The 13,451-nt window shown below is 35.9% G+C and overlaps 1 long non-coding RNA gene across 2 annotated transcripts in view; it reads left to right on the top strand.

The window, feature by feature from the left end:
* The window catches only part of LOC123384938, a 121,988-nt gene extending 115,928 nt beyond the window's left edge, over nucleotides 1–6,060 (top strand). For both annotated transcript variants that reach the window (XR_006596750.1, XR_006596749.1), the window contains one exon: nucleotides 5,443–6,060. This is a non-coding gene — a long non-coding RNA (uncharacterized LOC123384938). The remainder of the gene's footprint in view (nucleotides 1–5,442) is intronic.
* Nucleotides 6,061–13,451: the final 7,391 nt, after the last annotated feature.

Below are 13,451 nucleotides of genomic sequence, written 5' to 3'. Positions count from 1 at the left end.
TTTTATTTTTTTAATTGAATTATACTTGAAACACACTGTTACATTAGTTTCAGGTGTACAACATAGTGATCTGACAACTCTATAGGTTATGTTATGCTCACCACAAACATAGCTATCATGTGTATCACCATACAACACTATTACAATATCATTAACTACATTCCCTATGCTTTTATCCCCATGACTTTTTCATTTCCTAATTGGAAGCCTGTACCTCCCACTCTCCTTTACCCATTTTGCTCATCTGTCCCACCTTCCAGCAACCATCAGCTGTTCTCTGTATTTATAGGTCTATTTCTGCTTTTTAAATGTTTTTTTTTTTAGATTCCACAAAAGTAGAATCATATAGTGTTTGTCTTTCTCTGCCTGATTTATTTTACTTAGCATAATACCCTCAAGGTCCATCCTTCTTGCCTTCTTGTTGCGGTTAGAAACATCTCATTGTTTTTTGTTGCTACTATATATATATATATATATATATATATATATATATATATATAATATATATTATATAGTATATATAATACACATTTTATTTATCCATTCATCTATGGATGGACACTTATTTTGATAATATAAGTTGGTTATTGTAAATAATGCTACAATAAACATAACGGTGCATATATCTTTTTGAATTAATGGTTTCCTTTGTAATTTGCTTTATTTTTAAATCAAAATTAGCTTGTCTTTTACTCGTGGTTTTATTTAAGTATTAGTATCTAAATAAGCTAATTATAAATTTTCATAACAAGTCTTTCCTGTTATGAAATTTAATATTCTTGGACAACAATTTAGTCAAATTGAAATTATCCACACCAGTATAGACCAAAGAAATAAGACTATGAAAAATCAGAGGCTCTTTATATCTGAGCAAGAAATAACCATGTTATATACAAAGAAAAATAAATAATATAATTACTAACTTTATAAAAATACTTACAAGTGAGAGAAGCTTTTCCTTGTGATAAGCAAAGTAAAATGTAATAGAGAGACAGGAGTTGGAAGAGACAGAAGGAAAAAATAAGGGCAAAAATTGCAAATTACTTCTGGCTTTCCCTTGACCAAAGTTGATCTTATTCTTCTCTCCTGGATGTCTGATGAAAAGAGATCTCTTACTTTGGAAAATAGAATTTGAGAGAGAATAATCCATTAGGATCAATAGCATCCTGTCACAACTCCCAGAAATTAGGAGGAATCAGAATAGGAATCTCTTATATAGTTTGAAGATTTAAGTGTAAAGGCTTCAAAGTAAGAATGTTAAATATTAGGAAATAAGAGTTTTGACTCAGGAAAAACAAAAGTTATGGAAGAAACTTAGAAGTGTGGGGCAATCTAGATAGGATGTGATGGTGGAGTGGGGTAAAGAACAGTAAAGTAAAAGTTACTGAAGATCTTCGAGATGAACAGATTTAGAATATATAAATGAGAGTGAAATAACTCTCATAACTATTTTGTCTGGAGCTCATCTACTTTGCAACTCTGTACCACTTTTGAAATATTATCATAAGTTTTCATTTCCATTTATAAATACTTATATATTTTAATTCTGAAATGCTTCCAACATAAAGCACTCAAAGCAAGCTATGCCAAACCTTTGGGGGCCAACTAGATTACATAAGTTATGAGAAAGTACCTCAGGTGGGTTCAAGGTAGTTGTTATTACACCCAGTAGAAGCCATGAAAAGTGTTTATGAGAAAAGAATCAACATGACCGGAAGCTGCTCCCCAATTTCTTCCCAGATCCTCACAGAGGTGCATACAAATTTTGGTCAGTGTAACCTATGTGGTGGGAAGAATCTGCTAGAACTAAAGAGCCCATAGTCAGAAGCTTGCAACCTTTTCCTGCTTTTTATCTAATCTACTAATCTTATTGTATCTAAGTTCCTCACCATTCAACCATTCTTCATCATCCATAAATCAGTCTAGATCAGTAAAGACTACAAGGCACACTACTCAAAATTCTACATACTCCAAAGATTTCTTTTCCCACTGACCCTCTAAGGAAGGTTTTAATGCTATGGACTTCCATTTTAGTTGGTAATATCATATCACACAGAGCCATCTAGATGACAGGTACAATTCTTTTCTTAGTCGCCTAGTCATAGGAACTCTCTATGAGGCCATAGATAAGAGTTGAAAAAAGAAATGGCAATAAGACAGGGTGAATGTGTGCACTGTGAGTGCAAGCTTTCTGGTCCTGCAACTTATTTATGTCTTCAGGATCTGCTTTAGCCCACGTCCTCTTTGGGCTTTAGGGATTTGGTCGTGATGTGTGGGGTTTACCTTTCAGGAGATATAGACAAAAAAAAAATAAAGGAACATATTTTATGTATAATAGGAAGTACTAAAGATAAAACCAAAGCAGGTATAGGGAATGAGTTATTAAGGGCTGTAATTTCACATAGATGGTGAGGAAAGGTAATATTTAAGTGAACAAAAAAGGAGGTAAAGACAGACGCCAGCCATGTGGTACGTAAGGAAGAATTTTCCATGCAGACAGAACCTGTGCAAATATGCTGAAGTAGGAGCATGCCTCGAATACTTAGAGGCCTATGTGACTGAAGTGCAGTGAAAAAAGGGAACAGTGGGAAATTATGAGAATGACTGCTGACGATAGTCTAATTATTTACAGCCTTATAAGCTTTTATTTCTCTGGGTGAGTTAAGCAGCTTTGAGCAAACATGTAGCATCATTTGACTTACATTTCAGTAGGATCATACAAATGTCTGTATTCAGAATAGACTGAAGGGAATCAAGGACAGAGCAGGGGATCAAGTTAGGAGACTGTTGCAATTATCTGGGATAATGATAATGGTAGCTTGGACCAGGGTGGTTGGTGCAGGGGGTAAGCAGTGGTTAAATGCTTGAGCCAACAGGATTTTTTGATAATTTAGATGGCTTAGAGAACAGGAAGAGACTAAGTTAGGGAATACTGTGAGAGCCAGACTGGTGGTAAAGGGGGAGGGTTCTGGAATACTAATTTGGGTTACCATATCGGCAGTTGTATATATGATCTATATATACATAGAAGAGCAATTGGGAATTATCAGCATGGAGGTATTTAAGGATTTAAAACTATGGGACCATATGAGATCAAGTGAGTTGAGTAATCCACAGAGGAGAGAAGTAGGTGGCGACTGATCCTCGGGTGGTCCAATGTTCCGACATTAGAGACGGGGAAGAACAAGCATGAATGCACTAGACGCCTTAGCCAGTGAAGAAGCTAGAGAAATCCAGTAGTGTGTGCATCTCCGAAGAGTGTTAAGGTAGAATGATTAGAGACACATATTCGACACATATTAGAGACACATATCCTTTACATTTCATCCTCCACATTTTATAATCTCCATATCGATAATCTAGTTATTACTCTATGCTAAATTCTGAATAATTTCCTCAGAGGCAAAACAGCAGACTGGTTGCTGGCATGGATGACAGAACCAGTCTGCTTGTCACTAACAAATCCCAGCCAGCCCGAATATAATAATGAATATTCTCGCAGTAGTAAAATTAATAACAAACAACATTAAAAAAATAGTATACAAATTACTTTTTTTGTAGGCTAAGCACTCAATAGGTATTGTTATTATCTAGCTTCCAGGTCACAAATCTTCTATTCACCTGTTTCTGATAATTTGACTTGTTAAAATGTTAATTCCAATGCTAATTTTTCATTTCTGAAATTTATATTTAGTTGTTTTTCAAATATTCCCATTCTTATTTAATTTTGCTTTTTATTTCTTATAGTTTCAATTTTATATTGTTTTTAATTATTTTAAACACCCATTTTCATGTCCACAGTTGACTTTATTAGCTAATGTTCTGAGGTTCTATTCTTACAGTTTGTCACAGCTGTGACTCTCTTCTAGGGGACATTTTTGTTTGAGTGCTTTGAAACTTTGAATTGTGAGCTCACCTTCCCAGGGTTTTATTTATAGGAATCCTGTATGATTGGAGAGATTTTACCATTTGCTTCTTCCTAGTTCCCCAAGCCTAGCTCTGTCTTTTGAGCCAATGCCTGTTTCAGGTTTCTTACTGTAGGGTTTCCAAAACCAAACTGAACCAAAAAATCAGTGGATGAAGATCCATTGCTTTGACTTATAAGATCTGTTTCTCCAGTCAGAATCTAGATAGGCACATTATCTTCCTCGTCATCCCCACATGCAACTAGGCCGATTTTCTCTGGGCAACCTCAGAATGGAGTATCTGAGGGTCTCAGCTCTCTACCTGGGAATCTCAGTACTAAATCTTTGATTAGGTTACAATGAACAATAAGACGTCTCCACAGCCCCAGTGCCAGCTCATTTTCTTGCAATCTACACAGAAGTTGTGTTTTGCCTATTTTGCTTGGTGACTTCCGTTTTCCCCTGTAAGAATGCTTCTTAAACTTCATCCCGTATTTCTAGCAGGGTTAGTTTTTAAAGGTCAGGGTTAGGAATTGAAGACATATTATCTATTTCACCATACAACCAAAGCTAGAATTACTCTGCATAAATTTTCAAGCCTGGAATTCTATGTCAGGATAACAGAAGAAGATTGACCATAGCTATACTGAAGGCATATACAAATATATGTTACTTAAATCTACATAATTGGAGATCAACTTGTAATCATCTATGTACTTTTGGGTCAAAGTGAAAATCTCCAGAAAAGACAAAAATATAAAGACATGATGGTATTATCATTTGACTACTGAATCCTTTTTTTTTCTTTAGCACAGGGCTTCTCATGCTTTTAGGACACAGAATAGATGAAGCAGAAATAGGTATAGTCTTAGCAAAGTAGCTCAATTAGTCACACTATGTTGTAAAAGTAAAACTACTAAACGTATCAGAATCCCGATTCAGTCTTTGTATTCTTAAAGTATTTTGTAGCATTATGACTCACCCAAAATTAAAAAGTTTCACAAATTTGATTAAGCTGCAAGGAAGAAGTAGCTGAGATACATCTGACTAATTGAATTTTGCTTTATCAATTATTTTTGGAACTCTGCTGGCTTATCTGGAGTTTCCAACTCAAATGTCAAAAATAATTTGGTACTGAAAAGAAATGGTCTTTGATTTAGCATTAAGAAGATCCATGCAATTCACTATGCTGTTTGCCTGTTTAGGAAACCAAAAATGTGCTAGCAGAAAAAACAACAAGAAAGTTTTCAGCAATGTCCATTTCATTTTAACATGATTGATGTTTAACTGCAATAGATACAGGAATCAGGACAAAAATGTGATTTGGTTTGTTATATATAAAGTCTTTGAGCATCCGTATTGAGTTTGATAAGACAATATTTATTTAGTTTTATTGAACACAACTCTAATTTTATGTGTTCATTGTAATTTAAATGATCATGGAGGAACATGTATTTGAAAGAAAAACATTCGATTCTATATGACATTAAATTATTGTTACACTTTTTTGTAATATTTATGATTTTTGAAATCACAGGACCGTAAGTAATGAAACTACTTGATAAATAAAGTGTGAAGAAACTTATTTAAGGATATGAATGTTGACGATCTTACACAGCACCATCACGTTTCTTGGAGAAGAGAAATGTAAAGAAATGTAACCTGTAACAGCACAAGGACATTTGAATTCTGTTTATATTGTTTTGTGTATAATATTATGATTTTTCAGCTCTAATTAGGAAACAAATATTGTTTTGATGGCTCAGTTTTCTGCAAAGTGTGTTATTATTTTAAAGATTAGATTAAACATTCTTACGTAATTCCCAAGCCATTTGTATTTTTTATTCTTGTGCTACTCACAGTAGATCCATTAGGTTGGAAAGTTTGTCGTGATTGTTCGTCAGTGTCTTATGTCACTCACAAGCCAGGTGGCAAACCAGTGATAAGTGGGAAATAGCACTTAGACATACCTACCTTCTAGGTTCTAGATCCTCTCAATAAGTCATGCGATTTTGTAAAAGGAACTGTAAGATCATGTGTATCACATCCTCTCGTGTGTTTTGCATGTGTATATTTTTGTGGTTATTACTTTCTTTGCTCAGATTCTATTCATATCTGAAGTCAGAAGAAACAATGACTTAAAACTAATAAAAACTTAGGATGCAAAATAATTGTTCAATTAAAAAATGATAGGGGCGCCTGGGTGGCGCAGTCGGTTAAGCGTCCGACTTCAGCCAGGTCACAATCTCGTGGTCCGTGAGTTCGAGCCCCGCGTCAGGCTCTGGGCTGATGGTTCAGAGCCTGGAGCCTGTTTCCGATTCTGTGTCTCCCTCTCTCTCTGCCCCTCCCCTGTTCATGCTCTGTCTCTCTCTGTCCCAAAAATAAAAAATAAACGTTGAAAAAAAAATGATAAATAGGAGCACCTGGATGGCTCACTCCATTAAAGCATCAGACTTTGGTTCAGGTCATGATCCCATAATTTGAGTTCCAGCCCCATTATCAGGCTGTCTGCTGTCAGCGCAGAGCCCATTTCAGATCCTCTGTCTCCCTCTCTCTCTACCCCTCCTTTGCTGTCACTCTTTCTTTCTCTCTCAAAAATAAAGATTAAAAAAATGTTTAAAAACTTGATAAATGATACTTTTCAAAGATTAGGACCTATGTAAATGTGCAGGATATATAATTTATAATCTATAACATTCATAATGTACATTTCTATAGTACATACTATAAATATGTATTAATTTTTTTAATGTTTATTTTATTTTTGACAGAGACAGAGCATGAGCGGGGGGAGGGGCAGAGAGAGAGGGAGACACAGAATCCGAAACAAGTTCCAGACTCTGAGCTGTCGGCACAGAGCCCCATGCAGGGCTCAAACTCACAAACCGTGAGATCATGACCTGAGCCAAAGTTGGATGCTTAACTGACTGAGCCACCCAGGCACCCCACTATAAATATGTATTAAAAACATATTATTTATAATATAACTAAGTTAAATTCCCTTTTTATTTTTTGTTCTACCATTCTATATAATTCACATATTTCTTTTTGCCTTAAAAAAACTAATTTAAAAATGAGATGGAAGTTGTATTTGATTAAATGCTGTGATTTCTTGGTAAGGAAATAGGTCTTTGGATTTGCAGCTAGTATAATTTCTCTATTTATCCATTACTTTTTCAAACAATTCTTTAAAGCAAAACAGGATCGTTTTTGCCTTTACACTGCTCTTCAATATTGTCAGAAACGTTTCCATAATGAAGAGAAAATTACTTCAGTAAAATTTTCATCTTTATTACATTTCATATACAGTTCGCTTTAATGAATAACTATTTAGCTATTAATTTCCAAGGTTTCCAGCTCCACAATAATTCTTCTTTTCTCATTATTTCCTCATTATCATGGATAACTGCATCATTGTAGCCAATATTTTTTGCTTCACCATGCTACATCTTTAAAAAATACTGCTTTTCTTTCAGAGAAGCTGTCCCTATTCCTGTAATATATTCCAACCTAAGAAACGGTCATTCACGGGCTGAGATGAGATAGGATTTCATCTACATTACAAATGTCACACGCCATAGCATCTGAGGTCCGGCATCCTATGAACACTGAAATTAGAGCTACGTAACACTTTATTCTACTTCTACCAAATTCAACAATATATAAAGAGAAAGGCATTCTTATAGAGTAGAATATTTGAATTGAGCATTGCACTTTAATTTCAATGATGAAAAACAGCACAATTTCTCCCATGCCATTTGTGAAGGCTACAGGTCTTCAGAAGTATAGGACATATTTGTTGAATCTGACACTATCGGTTTGAGAATCCATCTTGGCTCCAGGCCAGAATTCCCTACATGACCTTTCAGGCCTGACCATAGGCAAATCCACGGGCATTGCCGTGCAGGCCTCGTGGGGAAAGCTGCCCTCAGACTAGACTTGGTGCACAGCCTGTGCATTAGTGTTCTGGAGGGAGTTGCAGTTAGGGACTGAAGGCCCTCAGGCTAGCCATGCCCATGCACATATCTGTATCCCTACCCTAGGCAGCTCCATAAAGAAGCCTCTTTATCAGGGGAACCGGCACAGGCACTTTTCAGGCATCTCTGCTAAGACCTTCTATGTAGGGGACCTTGACGAAGTCACTTTTCTCCAACCTGGCTCAGTACTTGATCACTCTCGACCATTCCCTTTACTTTTCCCCAAGCCCCTCAGGATCACAAAAAGTCAGGGGCTTCTGTCTGGGGCTCCTTGTCTGTTAGACAATGGCCCGACTGCACTCATGTATCTAACCCTTGCCTTGCTGTTCTGTGTGGAGAAACGGGACAATGGGGAGCTGGCATCTATTTTTGCCTCTCTTTACACTACTAAGTGAATAGGATTGATTGTTGCCTGCATTCTGCTTCTTGTCCTAACTCACTGCCATGACATCCAAGAGTTCCACATGATTTATAACTCTGCACTTTTCATTTGGTAGTTTTCCTTGAACGCAACTTTCTTTTGTAAAACTAATGACCAAGTATCAACAACTATTTTTGTACACTGTGAATTTTCCATTGGAGAAGATGTCCTCTTCTAAGAATACAGATGAAGATGCTGGCTATGTATATCCATACTTACAAAGTACAGAAGAATGATGTGTCATTGGTCTATTTGAAAATAATAGCATATGAAACAGTCATGGAAACCATATTCATATGTCATTGATGTTGCTAATGCAGTATTTCCTGTGTTGAAAATTGTCGAGTTTTGGTTTCTATTATTTAAAAATATGTGGCTTTGTGGAATAACAATATTCACACCCTATCAATTAATATAATGTAAATGTTGAATCTTTGTTCCTGACACTTTAGTCATCAAATTAATCTCTTGAGAAAGAAGCTGTTATTATTCAAGCTACATTAGTGAAGAGACCGATATTATGTGCAGGAAAACAAAGTTTCATTGTCTAACAGATGCCTAATTAGGGAGTTGAGCACTTGAATCAAGTGAGGCATGGAAATGGATTATATAGCATTTACATGTAGAACACATTATTTATCAATAAAAGTAATAGATGTTGCTTCCAAGAGAAATTCACCAAAGCTTAGTTGAACTTTGAGCTGTTAGTTTTTCTTCCTTTTTTGATAATTTTAACGGTGGAACATAACAACTTTGTCATTACCACTTCTGATAAAAGTTAAACAATTGATTAGTTATCCCAGGGGAAAAACTCAGCAATCATAAAATTTGAGCCTTGTGAAGTTATTTTTTTCCGAAACATACCACAGACATTGTTAAATTAAAGGAAGACTGTGAAATAGTGAGGAAATAAAGCAAGTTTTAGGCACTTAATATCCACAGATGAGCTGGATTAGGAAGATAGCATTGGTAGAAATGAAGTGTTCCATAAAAAACAGCTGCCTTGTGTAACACATATGTCTAACCAAAAGTGGACTGCTATATTCTTTTTCAAATGTTTTTTCAACAAAAAGTTTTCTCCTATTTTGATGTTTACCATATTTATAGCTGGGCTTTATATTTTAGCATTATTTCTGACTTTGGAGCAGATAGATTCTTTTACTATGATGGCTTAATCATCAGTATTGGATATAAAATGTGCTTATGTGATCTAATCCATAATGGTCTGGGAACAGAAGCAATTTCTCTGCATTTAGGGGATGGCAAATGAAGTTTAACTTCAACAGGAGATTAGAGACTTCTAATATTCACAATAGAAGTAATGGCATAAAGAAACTTTTGTAGTTTTGGAGTCAGTTACTATTTATATCAACCCTGTCAATTTTCTTAATTGGGATTTTACCTTGGCAAACTAAACTACATGCAGACATTTAGGTAACTCCATTTCTTTCTCTTACAATCCATATCGCCATCAACTTATGTTCTATTGATCCTTTCGTTTTCCCTCTTTACCTCCCTTCATTTTTGTCTTTTCCTCTATTCCTTCATTTCTAAAGCAGACTAACCTACTGTTGGGTTGTGTGTATGTGTGTTTTCACAAAAAGAATCCTTCTGTAAATGCCTGAAGGGTTGGGTAGGAAGTGTATTGACTATGACTATAGGTCTATATTCTAGGAATACGCCCAATTCTTGATAGAGAAAGCTCAAAAGCTAGTGCTTTGTTTTGATATCCCAATTCCAGGAAACCATTTGAACCATTTAATTTATCTATATCAAATTAAGTATCTAGAGGAATGCTAAATAGTACATATTTAAATACTAATACATTATATTTGGCATATAACCCAGAGTTTATAAAGTGTTTATGATATTGTGATTAAGAGTCTGACCATCTGCCCCATACCTACTTGTCTGCCTCTTGTAAGCACCATTCAGGTTTGTGCAAGCTAGCCTGTTCTGCCCTTTACTCTTCTTCCCACTCTACCGCCTTAGAGCAGAGGAGTCTGGTGTCTGAACCTTCTGTTAATTGTTACTGTCTTTAGCTAATTCTGTCTGGCCTTTGATGACCTCCTTGTGGCAAGTAGAAAATATTAGCTCTATCTGAAAGAGTCCCTGTGCCTCTTTTAAAAGACTCTAAGGAAGTTCCTAGATATAGAGTTCCACTTCTAAGGCAACCATGGCAGTGCTTGACTGGTTGGACCAGTTCTGCCCCTTCATAAAGACATGGCACATAAATCCTCTTGGTCCTCAGGAGTCAGCTCTCGGTACCCATTGGCTGTACTAAAAGCACTACAAAATGCCTTGTTTCATGTGTATAGTTCTTTAAAAATATTCTGACATGGGGCGCCTAGGTGGCTCATTCAGTTAAGTGTCTGACTTGGGTCATGATCTCAGAGCCTGGAGCCTGCTTCAGATTCTGTGTCTCGCTCACTCTCGCGCTCTCTCTCTCTCTCAAAAACAAATAAACATTAAAAAAAATTTTTTTTTAATACTCTGACTTGATGAAACCAGTGGACTGCTGTGACTCTGTTGAGGACTTTAGAAGATGGTTGTGTGGTATGAAGTGCACACATTGAGTACTACCAGGGAGTGTCAGAGATTTATTTGATTTTTAATGAATGATTTAAAGAAATTAGAGAGGATTGAGAGGATTCTTGAGTTAAGTATTACATCACTTAGGATATTGTGTATGCACACATGTGTGTAGAGCAAGACCTAGAACAGGGAGTCAAAAAATGATTCAGAGGAAAAATCAAGGTAGCAGTGGTTCACTATAGACTTGCCAGATAGCTTGAGAGTCAGTGTTTGGAAAATAAGAGTCTACTTCAAAGTCAAGTGATGAATTCTAATTCTAATTCTAATTCTAATTCTCACTGAATTCTAATACAACTTGAAGATATGGCATATCAATTTCTGAGATACTAATAAACACTTCAAAGACATTAAAATGGAAGGAATGGATTTTGATATGGATAGATTTATTTCCAATGTACATAGAGTAGGAAATAACACACCTATCATGATGACAGTGAAACTTCCATCTTAGTGAAAGACCTGGTGGAAAAGTAAATGAAATGTTCTAGGTTTTGATAAGCTATGCATATTATTTTTTAAAGGACATATTTACTTGACATTAAAAACAAATATCCCTTTTCTGTTCATTTTCATGTTCTGTCCTGTTCCTTGCAGGAAAAATTACCTCGAAATCTCTTACTTTTTTCTGAAGTCTAATTTTACCTAAAAATATATTCTGTTATAGATATTTTTTATTAAGCTTTTAGTTATAATTCCAGTATAATTAACATACAGTGTTATATTAGTTTCAGGTGTACCATATAGTGATTCAACAATTCCGTGCATTGTTTAGTGCCCATGATGATTAATGTACTCTTTAAACCCCATCACCTATTTCACCCATCCCCCCATCCACCACCCCTCTGTTAACCATCACTTTTGTTCTTTATGGTTAAGAGTCTGATTCTTGGTTTTTGTTTCTCTTTCTCTCTTTTTACCTTTGCTCATTTTTTTGTTTCTTGAATTCCACATATGAGTGAAACCATATAATATTTGTCTTTCTCTGACTTATTTCACTTAGCTTTATACTCACTAGCTCCATCCCTGTTGTTGCGAATGGCAAGATTTCATTCTTCTTTAGGCTGAATAATAACCCTTTTAATATATATATCACTTCTTTATCCATTCATCTGTCAATGGATATTGGGCTGCTTCCATTGTTTGGCTCTTGTAAATAATGCTGCAATAAACATAGGGGTAAATGTATCCATTTGAATTAGTGTTTTTGTATTTTGGGGATAAATACACAGTACTACAATTACTGGAACATAGTTTTAATTGTTTGAGAAAACTCCATGCTGTTTTCCACAGTGACTGCACCAGTTTGCATTCTCACCAACTGTGTATGAGGGTTCCCCTTTCTCCACATCCTTGTCAACATTTGTTATTTCTTGTGCTTTTGATTTTAGCCATTCTGACAGGTAGGAGATGATATCTCACTGTAGTTTTGATTTGGATTTCCCTGATGATGAGTGATGTGCAGCATCTTTTCATGTATCTGATGGCCAACTGTATGTCTTCTCTGGAGAAATGTCTGTTCATGTTCTGCCCATTTTTTTGTTTGTTTTTGTTTTTTAACTTTATTTTTTTATTTTTTAAAATTTACATCCAAATTAGTATATAGTGAAGCAATGATTTCAGGAGTAGATTCCTTAATGCCCCTTATCCATTTAGCCCATCCCCCCTCCCACAACCCCTCCAGCAACCCTCAGTCTGTTCTCCATATTTATGAGTCTCTTTTGTTTTGTCTTCTTCCCTGTTTTTATATTATACTTGCTTCCCTTCCCTGATGTTCATCTGCTTTGTCTCAAAGTCCTCATATGAGTGAAGTCATGTGATTTTTGTCTTTCTCTGCCTAATTTCACTTAGCATAATACCCTCCAGTTCCATCCACATAGTTGCAAATGGCAAGATTTCATTCTTTTTGATTGCCAAATAATACTCCATTGTATAGATATACCACCTCTTCTTTATCCATTCATCCATCGATGGACATTTGGGCTCTTCCCATACTTTGGCTATTGTTGATAGTGCTGCTATAAACATGGGGGTGGATGTGTTCCTTCGAAACAGCACACCTGTATCCCTTGGATAAATGCCTAGCAGTGCAACTGCTGGGTTGTAGGGTAGTTCTATCTTCAGTTTTTTTGAGAAACCTCCATAATGTTTTCCAGAGTGGCTGCACCAGCTTGCATTCCCACCAACAATGCAAAAGAGATCCTCTTTCTCTGCATCCTCGCCAACATCTGTTGTTGCCTGAGTTGTTAATGTTAGCCATTATGACAGGTGTAAGGTGGTATCTCATTGTGGTTTTGATTTGTGTTTCCCTGATGATAAGTGATGAGCATTTTTTCATGTGTCGGTTGGCCATCTGGATGTCTTCTTTGGAGAAGTGTCTATTCATGTCTTTTGCCCATTTCTTCACTGGATTATTTGGTTTTTGGCTGTTGAGTTTGATAAATTCTTTGTAGATTTTGGATACTAACCCTTTATCTGATATGTCATTTGCAAATATCTCTTCCCATTCTGTTGGTTGCTTTTCAGTTTTGCTGATTGTTTCCTTCGCTGTGCAGA

Source organism: Felis catus, chromosome B1, assembly GCF_018350175.1.
Source record: "Felis catus isolate Fca126 chromosome B1, F.catus_Fca126_mat1.0, whole genome shotgun sequence".
NCBI classification, from domain to species: Eukaryota; Metazoa; Chordata; class Mammalia; order Carnivora; family Felidae; genus Felis; species Felis catus.
Note: the sequence above shows the minus strand (reverse complement) of the source record. Positions and strands in the feature narration are given on the sequence as shown.